At 48.1% G+C, this 14,555-nt stretch overlaps 1 protein-coding gene across 2 annotated transcripts in view; it reads right to left on the reverse strand.

Moving 5' to 3' along the window:
- The window catches only part of MYO15A (myosin XVA), a 3,541,761-nt gene that overhangs the window by 1,176,747 nt on the left and 2,350,459 nt on the right, over positions 1–14,555 (reverse strand). The window lies entirely within an intron of this gene.

The following is a 14,555-nucleotide window of genomic DNA, read 5'->3' on the forward strand; positions in this document are numbered from 1 at the left end:
CTTGGATAGCTGCTTTGCATTCGTGGGACCAGTAGAATTCCTGATCTTTTCCCATGAGTAGTCGGAGGGGTGTGCTCACTGTCGCAAAATCTTGAATGTATCGCATACAGTAACTCGCCATTCCCAGAAATGATCGTACTGCTGACACTGAGGTGGGTGTGGGAGCCTCCACTAATGCTTGCACCTTTTCAGGGTCCGGTTGTAAACCATTGTTTGAAAATATGTGTCCGAAAAATGTTAGGTCGACTTAATGATCTCACACTTGTCGGGGTTGAGCCTGAGGTGGGCATCTTCAAGGGCCATACACACTCATTAGTGTGTCATCATGTATCTCTTGTGTGGTGCCAAATATTAAAATGTCATCACTATAATTCAAGCAATTTGGGACATGCTTGATGACCTGATGAATTTAATTTTGGAATATTTCGGCCGCTGATGATACGCCAAAGCTGAGCCTTTTGTACCTAAAAAGTCCCAGTTGCGTAGAGAAGGTGGTGATATATCTGGAGGATGGATGTAGCTCAAGCTGCTGATAGCCCTTATTTAAATCCAACTTTGAAAATACTTTTGCACCATGCAGTAGATGCCTCATGTCCGTCATCCTGGGCGCGAGGTGACGTTCCCTTTCTATTGCCACGTGGGGGCCTTCATGTCCACGCAGATGCATATGCTGGCGTTGTCCACCTTTTTGGGCACGGGCACGATGGGGGACACCCACGGGGTGGCCCCTGATGCATGCTCAATTATGTCTTGGTCTAACAGGGACTGGATTTAATTTTCTACGTGTCTCTGAATGTTGAGGGGAATGCCCCTGTAATGTTGAGCGATCGGTGGTGTTTGCATATTTATGTGTAGCTTGATCTGTTTGTCCTTGAGTTTCCCCAGTCCTTTAAATAGCATTAGAAACATTTTCTGTATCATGTCCTTCGGGATGGTAGTGTACGCAGACATGATCTGGAACATTATATGTAGGAGACCCATCTGGATGGCTGACCGGAAGCTCAGTATGCTCTCTCCTGGTACCTCTCATTTTATAACATAAATCTTAACTTTCAAGCTTTTGTCCTTGTATTGACATGTGGCTGTAAACATGCCTCAGCATTTTAGGGGTTTGTTTGACCCATATGGGTAAATTTGCACGTCAGCGTTGCATAATTCTTTCTTTTTTGCTAGAGACATGTATGTGTCCTCACTGATCACATTTACCATGGCTCCGGTATTGATCAGAAATTCACGGCTCTGTCCGTTTAGTTGTAGCAATAATATCGGGCTGTATTCTGCGGCAATGCTGTTTCCTATGGCATGGACGTATCCTCTCTTTCTGTCTCTGCTGGATGAAGAGGAGTGCCAGTCTCGTCGCCATCGTGGGTATTCCTCCAAGTATCTAACTTTCTGTCGCGGGGCCCGTCGTTGCGAGTCTTGCCTGTTTCTGTAGCGAGTGGAGTGATCTCTTCTCTCTTCGCGCCATCTATCTCTGCGTGATGACTCACTGGGTTGCTATGGGAGCTGCGCCTCCTAGTGGTGGGGGATCGCCACAGGTTGTGTTGTGGGCATTCCCGCCTTGAGCGATGGTCATCTTGTCTCCTGGAATCCCTGCTAGTTTCCGCTGGTTGAAAGAATTTAATGTTCCTGCAAACTGATTGGAAATTATTCTCACCACCACATTTGTCGCAGTGATGACCTATTGCCGGGCATGGACCAACGTGCGGGAACTTGTATCCGCATCTGTAGCACATTTTCTGTTCTGCTGTGTCACCTGACGTGCGAATGGGGCATACAGTTGTTGATGAGGCAGATTGGGTAATTTTAATGTTGCTGAGTGACTCAGTTTGTAGGGATAGTGCAGAATCTGCTATCGCTAGCTGTAATATTTCTTCCAGCATTCTGCTTTTCTGTAGCAGTTTCTTTCTGAACTCCGGAGACTCACACCCTGCTATAGCTTGTGACTTGAGTGCTTATTCTGTCGAATATCGGTCAAAGTCAGAGTATTTTGCTTGTTTTCTCAATCTCATCACAAAATTATACATGTTTTAACTTTTCTCTTGGGTGGTCGTATGAAAGATATGTCTTTCGTAATCCGCGTTTCTCAGTGGTGCGAAATAATTATTCAGAGAATCAATTATACCTTGGAATGTGTTAGTGTTATTTCTGCCATCTCAAACACTATGGGCCTCATTATGACCCTGCCGGTCTGGAAACAACGGTGGCGGTAAACCCGATGCCACCGTTGTTTCTGGAACGGCACACTACGAGTCCTGCAGGCGGGTGGCCTTACTCCCGCCAGGTCTGACCTGGCGAGAGTAACGCCACTCGCCTGCAGACGGAAATGGAAACACTGGCACCGTTAATTACGGTGCCGGTGTTTCCGTGGTTCCCATCTCCATGGAGTCCTATGGAACTCCATGGGAATGGGGAGTAACCTTATTCCGCCTCTGGAATTACCAGACCACCGGGGCTGTAATGCTCCGTTAAGTTCGGAAGTCCGGAGGCGGCAATTCATTCCGGGTCTGGCGGCAGCCTGCCGGTTTTTCCGGCACCGCTACTGCTGGACTCGGAATAAGGCCCTATGTCTCTTACAACAGGGCCAAGTGAATACATTAAAATTCCCCTTAGACAGCGTTCTTCTCGAACTCCTGTCGCATCAATGTAAATCTAAAGTTCTTTGAGCAATCTGGCGCATCTGGGCGCCAAACTACTGGTGTCCGAAATGTCAAAGTGTTGCATGGCTTGCAGTGAATCGGTGCTGCCCTCTTCTCTGAGCGCTGGGGCACGGGGAGGGGAGCAGGACTGAGGGCTTTGTAGCGTGCTGTCCTCTTCATTATTTAACATGGTGGCAAAGGCCTTGTGTGTTGCACAGTTCTTTTACTTCTCACCTTGGCAGGTTGCGGTGGAATTGCCTTTGATGGTTGCTGTGCCGTAAACTGGAAACCTCATGAAAGCAGAGAGGCCTTTCCAGCAGGTGTTGTCCTTTTATGCAGTGCTTGTAGCTTAATGAAAGCACACTGTCGGCGTGGACTTGCTGCCTGAAATGCTTTTCTCCTTAGCATGAGTGATGAGCGTTTAGATGTTCCATGTTACCGTTAAGGAGCAGTTTTCCTCCTTGATGATGCTTGTAGGTGCGTATTTGCTGAAAACCACGTGCTATGTATGGCGGGCGTAATACACGCTGTGTGTATAATTTTCTCACTGGGTGCCCGTTTCCGACATCATACGCATTGCGCGTCTTTCAAACGCGTGTGACTTTCCTCTGTGGCAGTGCAATATCTTGTGCTTTTGTTATTTTCTCTCGTCAGGCACACAGATAGCACCGTGATGCGCATCCACTGAGATGCGGGCCAGTGCGGGGCATGGCAGTGTCTCTCACCTCGCGGCGTCACAGGGCTGCTGGAAATCACACTCTGGTGCAGGCTCAGCAAGACGCTCTGGATTCGAAGTATGTCCTCATCGCCATTGTTGAATTCGATTAAGTATTTAAATACACAGCAATGAGGAAACGGGAAGCCAATAAAACACGGGAGCCAAAAATTCAGATGTTGTCCCTTTACTAATCAGGCCCAAACTGAACTCGGGGTGGAAACCCTGCCCACAATGAAACACGTGGGCTGCAACCCACAAACATAATAATAGAAAGGAGACATGGTTCCTTTTCCAGAACAATAGAAGTAGGACATTACAAATAGTGTCTTTCACTAGGAGTCACACTTCCAGAGTGGTAGGCAATCGGGTGTTCCAGGAGATCCTCCTTGACTTGGAGTAAAACGGATTCTATGGTGACGTCAGAAGAATCTAAGAATCTGCTCCAAGTATGAAAGTCTTGGTGGTATCCGGTTGACATATAATAGGTGCTTGTATGAAAGCTTTCTTGAGGTATTTAAAGGCAGAGCCAGCGGATGGGGTCCAAACAAATCTCTTGGCAAGATTTGCCTTTTTTAGGAGACTGGTTATGGGTTGCGTTTTAGCAGAGAAGTCTCATAAACTTTCAGTAAAAACGAGCAGGTCCCAAAAATTGTTGTATTTGTTTGATAGAAGAAGGAATAATCCACTGTTGTATAGCAGAAATCTTGCGTGGGTCCATTTCAATGCCCTTGGCTGAGAGAATGAAACCTAAATAATGAACTGACGTAATGCTGAACTGGCCTTGACAAGGAAGACAAAATAGCAAGGGAAACACTAGCGTTCCTGCAAACGGGAAACGTTGCTAAGCGAGCAGCAACAGTCCGCACCGAAGAAGATAAGCTTCCGGGTGGGAAGCGTGATGACGCGGACCACGTCAGGAGGGGGAGGCTCAATGATGCAGCACACGTAATCGGGAGATAGGGGAAACAACTACAACTCCAACGAGAGCTCTATGTTGTAGAAATGCGTAATGTGAACCAGCGGGTCCCCGATAACAGGGAACCCTGACTGATCGTCGTATTCCGAGATGCAAAGAATGATCTACTGAGACAAGGTCTGTTTTGTGACGTCCCTACCTGCTGGGGTACCCGCATAACCAATGAAAAGATGGTCATCAGTCCTGTTCTCCCACATCCAAGAGGCGTTGAACTTGAGGACCTGCACCGGATCTAACCGATGGAACCATTCCTCTGCCTTGGAAGAGTGAGGCAGAGGAAAGAAGACGGGTAGATGGGTCTTATGAGAGATATACCCAATCTGCCTCCATCTTCTGAATGAAGGAGGGTCTAACTATAAACAATGCCTTCTCCCTGGAGAAAACCAACTAGGGAGGATTAGCCTGAAGCTCACTCACCTATCTAGCGGAAAGGATGGCAACCAGGAAAATCACTTTAAGGGTGAGCAGTCTTAAAGGACAAGAATAAAGGGGCTCATATCGAGCACCCATTGAAAACGTTGATACTAAATTAAAGTCCCACACCACAACTACAAACTGGCGTGGGGGAAACATATGGAAAGATCTCTCAGAAATTGAATAACTGTGGGTTGTGAAAAAGGAGCCCAGCTCTGGGGTCCTCTTGAAGACCGAAATGGCGGCAAGATACTCCTTCACTGTACCAATCTGAAGGCCTGTCCGGTCCAAAGGCAGAAGAAAATCCAACACAGAGGAAGTGAAACCAGTAAGCAGATCCCTCTCCCTGCACCCAGCCAAAAACTTCTGCCACCTTGATTTGGTGGAGGGTCTTCTAACAGAGAGAAGCACGTTATGAACGTCCTCCAACAAATCCCACTCCCTATACCTCAGCTTTTTAGCAGTCAGGCATGCAGATTCACATTGCAGAAGTTTGGGTGTGAGACCCTCCCCTTCGAGTGAGAGAGGAGGTCCATCCTTTGCAGAAGACGCCGGGCAGGGCACAGCGTCATGTCCAACAACTCCGGGTACCATGTTCTCCGGGCCCAGTCCGGTGCATTCAAGATCATTGTGGTCTGAACTGACACAGTCTCCTGAGAACCAGTGGAATGACAGGGATCAGTGGGAATGCATAGAGCATGTCGAAGTCGCACTCGACCGTCAAGGAATCCCCCAGACTACTCTGGCAAAGAAATTCCCTGGAGCAGAACCACCTGCACAGCCTGTTGACACTTGACGGTCCACCTGGGGAGTACCCCAGCAGAAGGAGAATATCTCCTCCAGAACTTCCTGGCAAAGCTCCCACTCATGGGAGTTTGAAGACTTTCTGCTCAGTGCGTCCACTAGAGTGTTCTCCTTGCCGGCCAGATGGGCTGTGTCAGGGATACGCTGTTCTCCAGAGCCCAGAACCACAATCTAATTTTGTCTCTGCACATAATATAATGCATGGCTACAGTATTGTCCATCAGGACCAATACCGTATAGCTCTTCACAGGGTTGAGGAAAGCAACCATGGCTAGCTTGATTGCCCTCAGATCCAGCAGATCCAAGTGCTCCAGACACTCAGTTGGGCACCACAGACTGCTCACCATCAGATCCTGTAAGCATGCGCCCGATCCGTTCAGGCACACATCCGTGATTAGAGTCACCCGTGGACAGGGTTGATGGAAAAGAGACCCTCTCAGGAGGTAGCTCTCTGGATACTTTCTCCAAAACCAGAAGAAGGTCTGACGTCTGCCTCTGAAACAGAGCCTATTAAGAGCTCAGAAGCCACTTTAGCGATCTCATGCACAGTCAGGGCCACTGGTACAACCTAGATGCATAATTCCATAAGGCAGAAAAGCAGAGACTGGAAATGCCACCTGAGGTTGGAAAACCTGGAAAATCTTGAAGATGTTTGTCACTCTGTTTTCGGATGAGAAACCCAGAACCAGGCGAGTGTGCAATGAATCTGGGGGACTGGGACAGCGAAACCAGAACTTCTTTTAGTTCAGGGAGAAGCACAGGCTGTGCAACAGACTGCAAGTCCGGTACAGATGTGCCAAGACTAGATCTAATGAGCAGGCTTGGATGAGCCAGTCGTCCAGCTAGAGAAAGCCATGAATACCTTCCCTCCTGAGTCGAGCCTCCACTACTGCTAGCAGCTTGGTGTTAACCCTTGGTGCTGAAGAAAGTCTAAAAAGAGAGACTTTGAACTGGTAATGAGAGTTCCCTACTTTGAATCTCTGGTACATCCTGTTCTTCTTGTTTATAGCCACATGAAAGTATGCATCCTGAAGATCCAGGAAAACTAGCCAGTCATTCACGTCCAGGGCCTGGAGGAATTGGGCTAGAGTGACCATCTTAAACTTGTCCTTGCGCAAGTACAAGTACAGAAGCTGCAGATCCACAATGGACCTCCGTCCTTCTTTGGCACCAGAATGTATGATGAGTACCAACTCCCAGCCTCGTTTTAAGCAGGGTACCATCTTTAGGGCCCCTTTTGGTAAAAAACTGATGGATATCCTTCAGCAGGAGAGGTTCCGGAAGAAAGGGTGGGTGGCAAAGGGGTTGTCTGGAGGATGAGAGGTCAAGGGGAGGCAGTATTTCTGCTGGACTACCTGTAAGGCCCAGGTGTCTGAGGTGGTATTTTGCCATTCCTCACCAAACTGGGATATCCTGCCCCCCACAGGGGATGAACGGCAAAGTCTGCTTCATAGAGGCTTTGACCGGGGGCTGCTGAGGGCACTGAGGAGGATGAAGCATCTCCTCTTGGCCCAATGTGCCCCCTACCCATGTCATAACAACGTTGTCCTTGCCTGCCTAAAGAAGACTGACCTCTACTCCTCTGGGCACAAGAGACGTTGCTGCACCACCAGCCCCAATGACTTGGCTGTCATCTTAGACGCTTGGAATTTATGGAGCGACTCATCTGCCTTGGTGCTGAATAAGGACATGCCATTGAAGGACATGTCTAGGAGCTTCTCCTGGATGTAAGTGGCGAACCCCGACGTCCTCAGCGCCTTAAAATGGTGCTGAAAACCATCGTCCCAGTGACGTAGTCTGCAGTGTCCAGGCCTAACTGCAAAATCTGACAGCAGGCCTCTTTGCCGTCTTTAATAATGTTCTGGAAGCAGTCCTGCATCTCCCCTTCTGGGATGTGCTCCACAGCCCCTGTTACAACTGACCAGAAACCAAAGGAGGATTTGACCAGCACAAGAAGGGTTGACGCACTGGAGGCTTAGGCTTGAAGAGTCAAACATCTTCCTGCCCCATGCATTAACCTTTTGCTCTCCCTATCTGGAGGCAATGATGAAAATTAGGTGGTATTGATATGATATATATGATAGGTTATTAATAACGCGCTTAATACCCAGAGGTTTCTAAGCGCGGACCGGGGGATCGAACCTGTGTTGCTCTGTGTCGTCTTGCTTCCAAGGTGAGCACGTTGCCCCTGAGCTATCCTCCCGAGACATCCTTCCTCCTTGAGGTTCGCTGTAGCAGCCTGCACCACCAAACTCTGTGGGAAAGCGTGGGCAGAGCGGAATAAGGGGTGCGAAGGGGCTGGCCTGTGCTTCTTGGCCAGGTCACGGTCCACTGTGAGTACTGATGCCACTTTGGTCAACAGTTACACCACAGGCCCCACCTCTGCCTTATTGAAGGAATGCAAGGTCTCCTTCTTAGGACCCTAGTCCAGAATGTCACACAGGTCATACTGCACCCTAGGCCTCAAGGAGCCTGACAGCCCAAGGGTGACCACCTTCTCCATCAGGTGCTGAAAGGCCACATGTGGTTTGCCAGGGGTGGCAGCAGGCATCATGTCGACCTCTGGCGAGGTGTCCAGGAAACTTGCCTCCTGCAAGTCACCCTGCTCCCTGTAAAACTCCTTTGTGATGTCTCTCACCTCCCTGGGGTGGAAGGGCTCCAGTCCGAATGGGATATCATCACCCTCCTCCAAATGTGACATATATGCCCTTATTGGGAGCAGAGGGATCCCTTTGGCGAGTCTGGTGCCATTGGTGCCGTTGGTCGGGGACCATATGTAGGGGAAAGAATGTCCAAAGATGGAACGTGTCCGCTTTCCTCACGACCTTGTCACGTTGCAATGGGGACTCCCTGCCGGCTCCTCCAAGTGCAGTGGGATCCGTTGGCTCGGCCGGAGCCAGAGCCGCCGGTGCTGAAGCCGACGGCGCCATGGTCACAGGCATCTTCAAACGAAAAGCCTCCCATTCCTTTGGTGAAAATGACTTGGGCGGAAAAGGTACCTGTGGGGACTCTTCCTCATGGGCTTCGTTGGATAGGTGGCTCCTCTTCTTCGAGAATGAAGATGAGTGATGCCATGAAGAACCGCCGGGCGACCTCGACCTCTTGCAATGCTTCTTTATCTTTTTGTCCTCCCGGAAGAGGGATCTCTCCACAGTGCCACATTCTGTGCCCATGGACCTCAAGTGGGACTGCTTATCCCCTCTCTCTTTGTGGAGAAAGGTGAACAGTTTTGCTTCGCGTTCTTGGAGCGCCACTGGGTGCATCGACTGGCACAATGAACAGTCCTGCACGTCATGGCCTTCACCGAGACAGTAAAGGCATATGCAGTGTGGATCTGACATAGACATTTGGAACCCGCAATCCAGACTGGGTTTGAACCACGAAGACCTTGTCAGATTCGCACTGTGAGAAATTCGAGGGGTGAAACAAGATTTTGTTTTGTAGAAATGAATAGCAGTGTTCCTAGCAGATAGCAGAGTGCATGGAAAAAAGGAACTGAGGTCGCGGGGCGTGGCACCTCTATATATATGTAAACTTGCCCCATCGTCATGATCAGCATGGGACCCGTAGAGGCGTTGGGTGGAACCGACACGGAGCTGCGCTGAACCCCCTGGCGGAGGAAATGTTCCTGAATAGTAGGTGCCGTTAAGAGATAAATACCATAGATGAGGAATCCATGGGAGGAAGGAGTCCATTAGCCATTTTTTTTATACCAAACAGTACAATGGAAAGTACAAGACTGAATTTTCTGGGTAGGCATGTGGGCGATGAGGCATCTGTTGGATACATTCCTACCACCGATTCTTCTCCATATGGAAATGTCCTAGGAGAACTTGAAGAATTGACTTACCCACTCTCGAATCCCGACCAGCCAGGAAGTTTGGTGAAAGTATGCAGCGGTGCCCATCTAATGTATGAAAAGGGGGAACCTCTAAGCAAAGCAGAAGTTGCTGTCTGATTTGTTGGTGAGTGAGCATGTAGGCTTTGGAACCACCTTCTATACTGTGAGTAATCTGAAGCTGTCGCCCTATCTGGTCCCCGGGGATCTGTCATCCAGGGGGCCAAGACGCGGCCATCGGTTTGGATCCAGTTCCTGGGGGTGGACCATTGCGGAAGGATCACCTGGAAGGGGGGTCCTTGGGGAGTGGGACACCGACGGGTCAGACGTGGTACCCCCCTCTTCTTTAAACACCTTTTCCCATCCTACCACGTAGGATATTCCAAAACACTGCCCCACCTTTTCTGACACAAACACTTTCGCACAACAAGAAAGACAACGGACTAACACCAGAGCCATTTACCTGCGATGTCCCAATACAAGGATCAGGCAAAGTCAGGCAATTGATCAGAATCACACACTCCTGACTGCCCTTTCCGTTCCCCATAGGGATAAAAGGTGGAGCATGACAGCACACTACAAGCAAGGCAGACCGCACGACGTGAGAGCTAACTCAGCACAGCAGTTCCGAAGGAGGAGAAGGACGGCGCGAGCCGAGAGGATACCAAGGGGAGAAATGATCTTGCCCTTGTCGACAGAGAGCGTGAAACCTCAAGAGAAGGAATTGTAAGACCGCAAACAATAGCCAGCTTGTGTTGCAGCAGATGTGAACGGTACCCGGACGCCTCCTCCGCTGACAGCCAAGCCAGGGAGAGACGCATGGCCCAATGGTACCGGCCTTGACTCTACAAGACAAGAAAGCAAAGCAGTTCATCACAGCCGGTGAGTCGAGGGAAGAGCTGATAAAGAAACCGGGCTGTGTTGAAGGAAAGTAGCAAGTGGCTAACTGAGCATTGAATGAACAAATAACTGTTGTTATAAGGAAAGGGGAAAGCCAGGATAATGGAATCAAACACCACGTGCGTGTTCACTTGAGAAATGCTAGGTGATATCCCTGCTATTGAACCACAGTAACCAGAAGGCCTTAGGAAAAGGCAAAAAAGGGCTCAAAGTGGTCATACGGGGGTCTTGTCAAATCCTGCGTACAGTCGAAAGTTTTTGACCAGCAGATGATTGGAAAACAAAGGGAAACAAATCCTGCATTGTAAAAAGAGTGCACAAACAGTGCATTGTAAAGGTTGGCAAGAGTGAACCAGGCATAGGGATGCTAACAAGAGGGGACAAAGTCTGAAGTCCCATGAACATTGTGCTGACAGAAGTGAACCCAAAGGAGAGAGGCTGGAAATTAAAGAGGGGTCCAAACCCGAAGGAGGGAGACTAAGGAGTGGAGAGTCATCACCCTAACTACTGTATGTAAAGAACTGTTTAATTGAATTGTCGAGGAACGACTGTGAAGGGTTTGCACCCGGAAAAGAGGGGGAGCCAAGGGTCAAGCCGTCACCCAAAGCCATATGAGGAACAGAACGTTTGTGTTTGTTTGTTGAAAACTATCAGGCCCTCGAAGGCAAGAGACTTTTTATGGAAAAGAGACTTTAACCATCACAGAACCTGACAGCTGGAGAGGAACTGTCGGCTCATGCTGGGAAAGCTCGAGTGTGTGCTGTGCTTAGGAGACCCACCTTGTCCCGTGCTGAAAATGTGGGGAAGGGAGACCCCTGGCAATCACATCCTGGCTTATTATTTGTGAACAGTTCTTTCTTTGTTGAAAACCCTATTCCACACGACTTCTTTAATTAGTTGTAAGGATTTGGCAATAGTTTCTTTTGTTATAGGCTTTTTTACTTTGACAAGATGCCACGAGGACAGCCTTATTTTTCATTTGATGGTCGACGTTGCTCCCATCTTAGTTTTCGGTTTAGGTTAGGCGTTTTTCCATCCTACACTTACAATTTAATAAACACCCTTGAACTGTGATCACTTGTGTCTGTCTTTACTGTTACCACCATGGGTTCCTTACAGTACCGACTTGTAACATGTATTGAGAAAGAATAGTCAACCTGGAGATAGTTTGCTTGATGACTGTCCTCCCTTTGTTTGGTCCAGAAAAACCCACAAAGAGTTGATCATCCACATGGTACTCATTGGATTTGGACAAGCAAAACTTTAGAGCCTTTCTGGGATCCAAACAATGGAATCTCTCCTCCATCTTTGATGGGTGAGAAGGTGGAAAAAGACTGACAATTAAATATTTTGCTGCAGATTCAATTTTGAAACCACTTTAGGTAATTAGGAGAAATTACTTACCGGTTTCTTCTTCCACAGATTCCTCATCTTGATAGATATCCCATCCAGCGTCAGCTACTCAGAATGTTTCCACAGTGGACGTAGTGTGGCTCGACGTCGCCTCTCGACCATCTTGTGTCTTAACCAACCACTCCTCAACTCCGGACGTGACGTTGGTCGTTGTACTTAAGGGATGCACTATGCCCCCACACCTCAGTCCCCCCTCTCTCCCCCCAGGCTCAGTCTTCGAGAGGAAAAGACTTGTTGCTAGAACGGAAGAGGACTGATATACCTCCTAAACAATGTTTTCTTTCTTTGAGAATCAAGACCAATTAACAGGGTATGCCCCATCTAGGGCATACCATATATGCCTTAGAAGCAATTTTCTTTTTTTTAAGGAAGCGCAGAGTGCCACTCTTCCCCTCTTGCACAATTTACGATGGCGATAACCAGACATGCCAACAAAGTCATTGTAAGCTTCCAAGCAAGGAAGGCGATGAGGAATCTGTAGCAGAGGAATCCATTGAAAGAATATTTCGAGTCACATCCAGCTGTAGTGTTTGGCAAAAGTATGCAGCAATGCCAACGTCGCTGCGCGATAAATGTCTATAATTGAAACACCCCTCTGGTGTAATGGATCCTCAGACCCGGAGGCACCTTTTTACATGATCCCTGGTAACATTCAGCCATACATAAAACAATGCAGTGGGAGATTGTTTGTTTTGTAACAGCTCATCCCAGCCTAGATTGTAAGAAAGCCATGTTAGGCAGAATTATATGCAGTACCCTTTGGGAGCACCACACACAATTAAGACTACAAGTGACAGTACAAATTCACCTTTGGTATAAGCCTGTACTTATCTCAAGAGTAAGTGAGCAGTATCAAATAGTTACACAAAGGACAGCAATTACTATGATTCAAACAAACACGGACTCAGGGTTTTCAAATAAAAGAATATACATTTATTTTACTCTTCAGTTCTATAACATTTCACTATTCTTGGCAGTTTAAAAATCACACTCTTAATACACCACACAACTCCCAATAAGTTCCAGACAAGTTAAGCTCACAAAATGAAGTGGGAGCAAAATGGCACTCCAGCAATTTAAAAGGGAGGGAAAGACAAAGTTAATAAAAATTTAACCACACCAACAGGTAAGTATTCAGGGCAGTTGAGCAAGAGGAACTACAATGATAAAATCAGGTAGAAAAGGCTTAGGGCCAAAGTCAATAGGACAAAAGTCTTTTGCTCAAGATCACACGGTTCAGGGTAGTTCGCGGGAAAAGTTCGTGCCACGGGTTCCGGACGAGGTTGGTTGGCAGAAAAGTTAGTTCAAAGAGAAGAGAAGGACAAGCCCTCGGATTGGAGAAAGATTTCACACACTTTCACCGCGGCTGAACGAAACGAACAACCGGATTTGCACAGTACCTTAAAACGGAGAGGGAGCTGTAGCTGAGGCGGACGTTCCTGGTAGTTCCTGCAGGCTCACGGTTCCTGAAGCGACTGTAGGACTGACAAGAAGTAGGAAGACTGGAGGGTCCTGCACTACCCAGGGAAGAAACCAGCAGCAGAGCAAAGCAACGAATAAAAGGTGCGTTCCTTAAAACCCAAGCAGGGTCCGACCTTCCTGGCTATCCGGCCCACTGTAGGTCTGTACAGCGAATTCGACCAGAGGAGGGGTCCTGGCTTGAAGTTTGGGCGAACTGGTTGGTCCCATCAGCTCAAGGGAAGAAGATTCCTGGAGGATCTTCTCTGTCGTCGGCTTCTGAAGATTCTGACCTGCAGCAGGGCTTCACCGGGCGGTTCAGTCGTGGTAGGGGTCCTCTTCTGTCAGCTCCTCATTGGTTCTTTCGTTCCAGTGGGGACTCTGCTCTTCCAGTCCCACAGACCTGCTTTTTATGCAGTTTTCCCTCATTCATACAGCCTGGCTGTCAATCACACAGCAGGGTGGCTGTCCTGGCAAGGACAGTCACCTAGCCACTCACAAAGGAGTGCGACTTGGGTTACCAAGGTAACCGATGGCAGGGATCCTAAGACCCCTCCCTCACATCCTGCCTACCCAGACTTTCAGGCGCCTTAAGGAGGGCTTCTGTGCAGAAGCCCACAAAAAGACGGCGAACAAAGGAACCAAACCTGGTTTGGCGCGCAGAGTAAAACACAAGAAAGACATGTACAAAAAGAAATGGTGAATAAACCCAGCCGGAATCGTAAGAAAATATATATGGTCAAGCGGGTTTATGTTTGAGGCTAATATAATAGCCTAAAACAATACCATGGTTATTTAAGATAACGCGGTATAAAAAATAGGGTAGTTACCACTGCCACCAGCCAGGTCTTGATGTAAAGGGAGTGAAACAATGCTCCAAGCGACACAGACAAAAAGGGATAAGAATTAACCCTTTTCAATACTCCATGTAAGATGGGGTGTACTGGGTCTGTGGTTTAAAGTGACTAAATAAAGTTAATGGCAACTTTATCTTTTCTGGGGGACAGTAGTCAGCCCCAGAAAATTGAGTCAGTGGGAAGTCTCAAAGACAACCCTGTGTCACTGCACTGAAGGTGCTGTGTAACACACATGAAAAATATGATGCCATGGAGTAGGTGAGGCTCCATTGCCCAAGATCACACAAAAAGTAGAAACACACACAGCAAAACACATGTAAGAGTGGGAAAAAGGCTCACACTCTTACCAGGTGAAAAAAATAAAACCTAGAAATCCAGCAAAGCTGCTGAGGGACTCATTAGGTAAGGGAAATCAGCCATTTATGAGAATTTTCCCTAACATGAGGTCAAGCCTATGGAGCCTCTCCTCCTCTTTAGATGGATGAGGCAGTGGAAAAAACACTGGAAGGTATACAATTGGAGCCATGTGCAACCACCT

This window comes from Ambystoma mexicanum, chromosome 2p (genome assembly GCF_040938575.1).
Source record: "Ambystoma mexicanum isolate Mex_15411 chromosome 2p, UKY_AmexF1_1, whole genome shotgun sequence".
Classification (NCBI taxonomy): Eukaryota; Metazoa; Chordata; class Amphibia; order Caudata; family Ambystomatidae; genus Ambystoma; species Ambystoma mexicanum.